The following is a 9,339-nucleotide window of genomic DNA, read 5'->3' as shown; positions in this document are numbered from 1 at the left end:
ACAAAGGTCATTTGGGGTAATCTCCTCCTCCTTATTTCATCCATTATGATACTGAATTTCATTTCATCAGAAGGAAGCCTATCATCAAGCACCATATTTTTTAAAAAAAATTAACAACTTTCACAGCTTGCATGGGAAAACAACGCAAGCCATTTTTATGTGTGTCTGTTGTTGTCTGCTGTAGTGGGAACCTCTAAAAAATAAAACAACACAGCATCACTGGTAAGTATTATCACACATAAATCAAACTGTCAATTATAAATTCTGACAATGCTTAACTGTTCATTTCAATCTCAGATGAAGCTAAAACCAGGCAGTGCTACTGAAGAGAAAGATGATGACAAATTTCAAGTATCAAAATATCTTATGCTGACCCAGAGGATTTCTGACCCTGAAAGCATCTGACCTCAATTTGAAGAACTTTGGAAAATTTAACTGTTGATTTGTTCAGTAGTATTTCAGGAAACAAGAATAAAATGCATAATAAACCATGACCTATGCATGAGAACATATCTAAACAGCTAAACATATAAAGAAGAGTTTTTCTATAATCCAAGAAAAACAACGTCAGAAAAAGACCAAAAAAACCCTTAAAAAATAAAAAATAATGACCAAGAGAACAGAAAGGTTTTCACTTAATTTTTCTCCATATGCTTAACAGGTTTAAAAGTCACATAAGTCTTTGTACTTGTCTTTGTCTATGTAGAGGTACAAAACTTATATTAAGAGAAACATGGAGAAGAACAAAGAGAAATATGAAGGGAAAAAATAAAAACAGAGATAAAAAAAAACAGACTTCATATACATGCCTAAAAAAATTTCCATGCAGAGAAAAAAAAAGTGAACTAAAATTTCAGGAACATAGCACTCAGAATTTATTATTGCATTTCCCAATACCACAGATATAGACAAAATCAGAGCATGTAAATGAGTTCATTTAAGTCTCATATTCCTGACACTTTTCCAATGAACATTTCAGACTCATTTTGAAAAACACACCCAAGACAGATTTTCTTCTGGTGTTTGCCTGAATGGCAGTCTTGCCTCTGCATAAGAATGCTGCACTGTTTTCAGATCCATTCCAACACTTTTCCTAGTGTTTCACTTTGAACTGAAGAAAATGAGAATTCTCAAGATGCACCCTTTTAGAAAACTGAGTCACATCAGGTCACAGTGATTTGGCTTCAATGACTACATAAAACATTGCAGTTGGCACAGATGTATCATAAACAGCTTGGTAGTGATTTTGAACGAAATGTGCATGCCTGGAAGCCTGCTGAAAGATGAACATGGAGATGTAGATTTTCACTTCTCATTTCTGTTCTTCATGCTGGCAAAGCACCTGCATGTTACAGGCAAATGCTAAACTCTGTTTGGATGCAAGACTTTACTCCCTCCCTCATTTATATCCACTTTCATGGCATTCTCATGTAGGCTTTCTTCTCTGTTTACTCTCAGCTTAGTGGTGTGACAGCCTGTGGTGTTCCACCTCAACAGTAAATCCCATTTTCAAAGTGCCTTCTCAAGAACCACACTGTAAGATTCATGTGTCTGTCTTCACCAGAAAGCATTTTTAAGGATTAGTTGGCAAATCTGGGGTTCAGAAATTTCTGCCAGTACCAGGAATATACCCCAGCTCCTCTGTGCAACAATAAGAAGCTTCCAGCTCCCACCTTGTCACAGCTGGGCATGAAGAGGACAGAACTGAAAGTATTGATGTGGCTCTGTGGAAGAAATTCATGCAAAAAGCAAGAGGAATGAGGCACTATTTTTTCCCAGCTTTACCCTAAGATAAATTCAGTCACTTGAATGGAGTCACCCTGGAGTAGAATTAATATAATAAAGTGATAAATCAGGCCTATTGATGCACTGACAGTGCCCCTGTAGGACCTTCTCAAGCCGCCAGCCTACTGAACATTGCTCACAGCATTGTCTTCCCAAGCACTGTGCCATGCCATTTCCACAGACAAATTGTTTCCTGACACAGCAGAGACAGATCTCCATGCTTCCTGCTTAGCTAATGCATTATAACCACATTGTTTTGCACTGGTTGCCCTCTAATTTGTGTGCAAAAGGATTTCTGAGTCAAACACACAGCTCTCAGCTGTGGCAAATCCATGTGGAGTTTTGAATCCTAAAGCATCCAAAGATCATAGAAGTTACAGATGCAAAATGTACTTCCCTAACTACTTTTATGATTTGATTATTTGAAAAGCCAGGAGAAAAAAGATGGATCAGGATATTGGAGCCAAGAATGCTTTCTAAGGAGGCAGTGATAGCCAAACTCCTGGCCTTGAAGTCCAAGGTAGCAAAGGATACCCTGAGGAAATATTTATACATCTCTTGGCCCTTTTTGGACTCCTCAAAAATTTTCTGCTTTTTGTTTTCTGACAGATATTAAACCCAAGAGGCAGTTTTAGACAGTGAAAAATTATGTCTGTGTCATAATTGCTTGGTAATTAGCAGCTCTCAGCAACAGCAAGCCAAATAATAAACATTTCTTCCAAGTATATCTAGTCATTGTTTTGATGACACCTTTCCAACTCAAGGTTTCTCAATTCTGGCCAATGTCAAAAATGCCACAGGGGTGGGGCAAAGTAAAATGAAAATCAGACTCCTCTTTGGAAATCAGATAGGAGTAAAAATACCTTAAGAAAAGAAAGTCCAAAAACCAGGACTGTTCCAGCCTTCTTTCAACAACTCAAGAGACCTTTGATGGTGGAAACATTCTGGTTTTCTCCTGCAGATCCAAAATGCCAGTAGATTATGTGCTGTTCCAGGAAAAGCTACAATGACAAAAATCAAAATTTATGTTCAACAGACTTATTTCATGCCTACCCTGAAAAGTCATGTCAATGTTTAGAGGTGAGAAGGAAGGCAGTATGAGAAGGAAGAAAAAATACAGATCACCATCTCTACCAACTGTTCCATCACTGTAAGCAGAATACAAAAAATTCTAGAGATGTTCTTCTTGCCTCAGTCCCCCTTTAATTAATAGATAGAGACACTGCTATGGACAGAGTCCATTTGCCATTTTACATATCTGCTCTAGGGTAGGCAGAGCCAGCACCTACAGTCCCTTGTCTACATTTGCTTTATATCTACAGATCATAACAGAATGCCCAAGGACTACTATAATAGCATGTTTGCATTTCAGATGCCTTTACATTTAATTAAATAAAGTCTCTCTAAATAAAGTCTTTCTCTCTTTCTGTAATCGCAAAGGCCAACTGCCCTTCTAGGCCTAAATGAAGAAGGCTCCTTCAGAAAAGAATTACTACCATCAAGGAAAAATACGGCTGTTTGTCCACAACCTTCAGGAAACACTCAGGGATGTTGGAAACAGAGAACAGAATTGGTCAAAAACTTGCAAGTTCCTCTTTCCCAAAAGGCAGAAAAATAGATGCAGGTCTAATACTAAAGGGGTAGTTCCAACACATCTATAGCTGTTTTCTTCCAGACATCTGTCCCACCTTTTCTAACAGGAGTATCTGTTGGGTCTGCCCACAGTCCAGAAGGCCAACTGCATTTTCAGCTGCACCCAAAGCAGTGCGGCCAGCAGGTCAAGGGAGGTGGTCCTGCTCCTCTACTCTGCTTTCATGAGACCCCCCCTGGAGTTTTGCATCCAGCTCTGGGATCTGCAGCACAAGAAAGACATGGACCTGTTGGAGTGAGTCCAGAGGAGGGCCATGAAAATTATTAGTGTTGGAGCACCTCTCCTGCAAAGAAAGGCTGAGAAAGTTGAGTTGCTCAACCTGGAGAAGGGAAATCTCTGGAAAAATCTCATTGCTGTCTTCCAGGACTTAAAGGGGGCTTATTAAAAAACAGGGAGAATGACATTTTAAATGGCCATATTGTGACAAGTGTGAACAAGGCGTTTCAATGAAAAGAGGAGAGATTTAGATTAGGTGTTACAAAAAAGATCTTCACTCTGAGGGTGGTGAGACACATAACAGGTTTCCCACAGAAGTTTTGGATGCCCCACAAGTGTTCAATCCCATGTTGGATTGAGTCTTTCTATGATTCCATGATCTTCCTTCCTTCTCTACTCTTTCTGTGGAAAGACATTTTGTCTAATTGTGAATTGGCTGACAAAGAACCAGGGCTCAGCCCAGATGTCCCTCACTCCTCAGGGCTAGGAAACTCCATCAAGAGGATGGGGAACATACTTCAGGAATGGAGGGAGGTACCTATTGTGTGGCATTTTCAGACTCCAGAGCCGCTCTCCTAGAGCCCTCACAAACTGAACAGGGTGCTTTGAAGGTCCCACCCATCTTGTATACACTTCCATTTGTTTGTAAAACAAAGCAACCTCCACAAACCAATAAAGACAGAGGGCCTGCAGAAAAAAAAACATGCAGATTAACTAGATATCCCATGTATTTACTTTAGACTTCAGTGCTAGTGACGGTCTCTATGTGAATAAAATAAACTAGCACATTGACAAATTATCCAAGTTTGAAGGAATAACAAGAGTTGAAATTATTGCAATTACACAATGTTCATAGGAATGCCAAACTGAAATTCTCTGAACTGTAAATGAGACCTGAGGGTCAGGTTCTGGCCCAGGAAACACATGAGAAATCTCAACCAAATAAGTGAAGTAGCACTAACAGTAATCCAGTGCAGGACTGCGTGGGCTGCCTCTTCCCTGGGGAAATTTTCCCACCATTTAAACTCTGAGTCTTTGACTTGAGCATTAAAAGTACTGTCTTCTTGTAAGCTCAGTCATTAAGCCTTTTTTGCTCCTCTACTATTTACTTTCTTGAAGGAGAAGCTGACCCTCAGCCATGAGAACACAGCATCCTGGGCAGCCTGACCTGCAGCTATTGAACTCCATGACTTCTCCACAGAGACTGAAACAACAAGGGATGCCCTGCTTTAAAATAACCACAGTCCTTCTGAGATCACTTCAAAGGGATACCCCTCACACATCATTCTAGAGCCTTAGGTCCACAGTTTAAACTCAGTTCTACTTTAACAACAGATATTGTGGGGAGAAGGAGAAGTAAAGTAGTATCTGCCTAAATCTACATAACACTACCTTTGCCCATCCTAAGTGAAAAACAGATCCCTTTTGACATAATTTCCTATGGTTGCCACAACTCCCAATGCCATAGGGAGGCTTTCTTGGATAGACTTCAGTCCAGGATAATCAACAGACACTTCACATATTCCTCTGCCTGTCCAGCCTGCTTGCTACACTTTGACCACTGGACTGTTTTGACTTTACACACCTTCTGCACATCACCAGCATGACAGAGACAGAATTGTTTCATCTACTTCCCATTCCCATCTGATACAAACCTGGTGGAAATTATAACTACTTTCATGTGTTATAAGTTGGCAGAGAACTTACCTTGTGATCTTCCAAAAAGGTTTTTATTACTGAGCTTCACATTAGGTGCTAAATTCTTATTCTTTAACACTTTTCATATAACTTACCCTCATTAGTTAAATCAATGCTGATGATATCCCATAGATTTGCAGAGGGTTGCACCTACTTATGCATGACCCTGGAAGCCTTTTTAATGGGATGTTGTGGAGTATATTTTGGCAGGACACTGAAAACAAGTTTATTTTACTTGCAAGATCACATAATCAGCTCAGCAGTGCTGAAATGTGGCAATGAAATCCTCTCATCGCGTAGAGATGATGATCAGCAATACTACCAATAGATAGGAAAAACTAACCGAGTCGTCCTAGTCAGTGGATCTTACTTGCATTTAAGGCTGACACATACATAGCAATTTGCCTCTGTTCTACAGCAGCTGCAAACTATTAACTATGACAATGAAGTTGATTTTTAAACCAACAAATATGACGGCTATTATGAAAGTTTTACCACTGTCACATGGTGTGCAGTCTTTAAATTCATCCCTTGCTGTGTGGCTGAACTTTTATTGAATTTTTTTTAAATTAAAAGAAGGTCATGTGAGGACAGAAAACCTCTTTGTCAATCAGACTGTGCAGTGCACAAAACTCTTCCAGAACTCTCATAAAAGCCAAGACCAGCACACTGCACTTAAAGCGCAGTGTTGCAGAGATACCACAACTGCATTTGACAGATAAAAAGATACTCCCCCTCATTCCCTATTGCTTCTTTCCGCCTCCAAAATGCCATCATCTTTGCTGGGTTTCCAGAAAATATAGCACTGAATGATCTATTTGCCAACTGAGAGAGTTTTCAACATAAGAAGCCTTCAAAATTATACCCATGGTCCAAAGCACACACCTTTGCTCTAATGCACTGGTAGAAACCAATCAAATGAAAACAGCTTCCAATCCAAGACTTACACAGAGAAGAAAAAAGAAGAATTTTAACTTCTTTTGACAGCATGTGGTGCATTGGGGGAATGCTGACAGTTAGATATCATAAAAAATGTCTCTCATCATGTACAAATAAATTATGGCCAAATAAATTTGTAAAAATCAAGATGTAACCTTTAGATCATTTTTCTTTTTCCCTGTATATGCCCAGTGAAACAGGACAAAAAAATTTGATTTCTAGAAGCACTTATAACTATTCAGCTGAAGAAGTGATTCCTCCTGGTTTCTATTTCCATTCATCTTCTTTCTCACCTCATCATATGAGCTACCCTTCTTCAAAAGAGCTGTGCAGAAACCCACAGGCAGAGCAGGGGGTGAGCCTCACTATTTTACATAACAAAATCATATGCATCAAAACACACACACACACACACACACACACACACAACTTCCCAAATGTCTGAGGTTAGTTATCCTTCATGTCCTGACAAGTTACACCCACCTTTCCCAGAGGAACTAACTCACTCCATAACAAATCCCAGATTTTTGTTAAAACAGCAAATAAACTAGGACCACCTACCACCCAATCCTGCAAGCACTTACTGGTAGACATCCCTGCATGCCTACTGCCATGCACAACCTCAGATTTCTGCTGGCCTGTCCGTGACACAAAGTGCCGTATCTCCGGCAAATGTTTCCAGAGTTATGCTCCATTGCTAGGTCAAAATCAAACTCAATTCTCTAACCCCTGTTTACAGTCAGCCTCCAGCACTGGTTTATGTTGGAATAACTCATAAGAATGAAACACAAGTCTGGATTTCAGGATAAGGCCCCCAGTCAACATGTGAGAGCATTTATGACTGTGTGAGACTTATGCTAAAAAATAACTTAAAAACAGACAGCATTTTCCTATGAGTGTCCAGTTTTCCCATGTTCCAGTTTGCTCTTGCAAGAAGACTGGTAGGCTGAGATATTGGTCACTATGTGAAAATGACAACATTCAATTAAAACAATAGCAATTTTCAAGAGACACTTTTTTTCAATAGATGTATGACATTCCTAGACATTCTATTAATTAGCAGGCCCCAGGCAACACATTTGGAAAAACAGAACAATCTGGCCTTTGATTTTTATCCAGGCCTTACCCAAGATCACACAGAGGTAGCCAGACTGCTGATAGATCCCCCACACAGAGCACACACCCCCAGCAAACAGCTGTGCTAAGAACTGCATGTAAATCACTTTGAAGAATTCTCAATCTACAAAGAAAGAATGATTTATTCATTAATGAAAAACTGCTGGTGTTGGACTGGGCAATCAGAATTTGCTAAGTGGACTCTACTAACAAGTCCCAAATTTGTTTCTGCATCTTTTTTTCCAGTTACCTGCTTTAACTTCACTTTACAAGCCATTCAGAATGAAAAACATATCCTAGATATTGTCTATATTTCAGGACCAGGAATTCAAACAAGCCCATTACTTTCAAAGTATGGAGGTTATTAATATCCTGATGAGCATCTGAAATTAGCAGCATCTCATGTTCTACACCTACATGATGGTTATCTAGGAAACTGGCATCCTTGTCACACCTTTTCTGGGCAGCTATAGCTATAATCCGTCAGTACACTGGATGAAAAACACCATCTCAACAGATGCTGTAAGATGCCAGCCGAAACACTCTAGCTTTTGATACTCCCACCTGCATTAATAATTTGTGGTTGCATTGGATAAAGATCTGTGAGTTCCTTCACTTTTAGGAATTTATTAAGGTAATCAAAACTTTGGAATCTTTCTTACTGGTTGTATTATTCATTTCATCTGTAGACAATAATGGCCCTCTTACATTAAGGATAATTAGGGCTTTAGATGGGTTTTCCACATTTTCAGTGATGTAGCTGTAATTAAAACAAAATCCAAAGGGAAAAGGGGAGGAGTATTTGATCTTGAAAGAAGTCAGACTGTCTGGAGGATATGTATTTTGAAGGTTTTATTGGTAGCCCTCAGAGAAAGGCAACTATAACCTAAGCTTGAAGGCTAGCAAGGGCTATGTGGGTTTGTGTGGGAGGGGGTTAAGTCTAATTTGTAAATGGTGAGTTATTAGCCCTGACATTTGAGAATAGACACTGCATTGTGTTGATGATGAGAGCAACCCTAGTCTTCTTGTTAATGGCAGTGATTCATTCTTTCCCACTCAACTATTGTTCCCATTTACCTGGCAAAGAGAATTACTTGTTATGTGTTTCCAGTCGCTGATTTCTGGAGAAACTGCTCAGATGAGCAAAAGCAAAGGAGAAGAAATGCACAAAACAGGCAGAGTTCTGGGAACAGCACTAGTGTATCTCTGAAAGGCTCTGTGGTCTTTCCCCCTTCCTCTACTCCCCTTTGCACCTGAGAAAACCCTAGCTCTTTTTTGCCTTACTCATTTTTCAGACTCCCTTCCTTTCAATTCAGCATTATTCCCTTAAATTCATGCTTTCAAAATTATTTAAAATATCTGAAGATTTCTAAATATTTGGAAGCTTTAAATTACTTTAAACCTATGTGTAGTCATACATTTGGTAACACAGAGCAACCAGCCTTGGATTTTCCACTACAGCCTTACCCAGCTGCACAAAAGCAGCTATGCCAACAACTGGCCTCCTATACCACATGAAACCACCCAGAAATCCCACAAGGGGTCTCAGCCAATTATCCTCACAGAAGGCCATATACTGAGGGGTTTTTTTTAAATTGTCTGAAAGCCATGGAATATCAGGACAACAACCAGGAGTAAGTAAATCAAGACTGAAGCCTCCAGAGAGAGCTGTCTCTCCAACAGTGTGTTTTGTAACATGCCTGGCTACCGCACTCAGATTCTCTGTTTGTCACTTGGCGAACTGCAAACCCAACACTTCTGAGGCTGCCTCCCCTCCTCCCCAGCAGACCGTGACACTGGTAGATGGGCCTGATCCCTTGCTAAAATGGAAGAGCTGCATTGACGTCAGTGATGAGACTTCTCTTTCTTGCAACTACCAATCTGGCCCTCCCACTTTTACAAATGACCCCGAGGGGACGATATGAAACACAAAG

The 9,339-nt window shown here is 39.9% G+C and overlaps 1 long non-coding RNA gene across 1 annotated transcript in view; it reads right to left on the bottom strand.

The window, feature by feature from the left end:
* Positions 1-921: 921 nt before the first annotated feature.
* Positions 922-9,339, bottom strand: part of LOC120503825 — a 37,729-nt gene continuing 29,311 nt past the window's right edge. Inside the window, exons 4-5 of the long non-coding RNA XR_005627852.1 lie at positions 2,649-2,786; positions 922-1,724 (exon numbers count right to left, since the gene is read on the bottom strand). This is a non-coding gene — a long non-coding RNA (uncharacterized LOC120503825). The remainder of the gene's footprint in view (positions 1,725-2,648; positions 2,787-9,339) is intronic.

The sequence above is a fragment of the Passer montanus genome, unplaced genomic scaffold (genome assembly GCF_014805655.1).
Source record: "Passer montanus isolate IOZ18808 unplaced genomic scaffold, ASM1480565v1 scaffold27, whole genome shotgun sequence".
Lineage (NCBI taxonomy): Eukaryota > Metazoa > Chordata > Aves > Passeriformes > Passeridae > Passer > Passer montanus.
The sequence above is the reverse complement of the archived record's forward strand: the minus strand, read 5'-3'. Positions and strand labels throughout refer to the sequence as shown.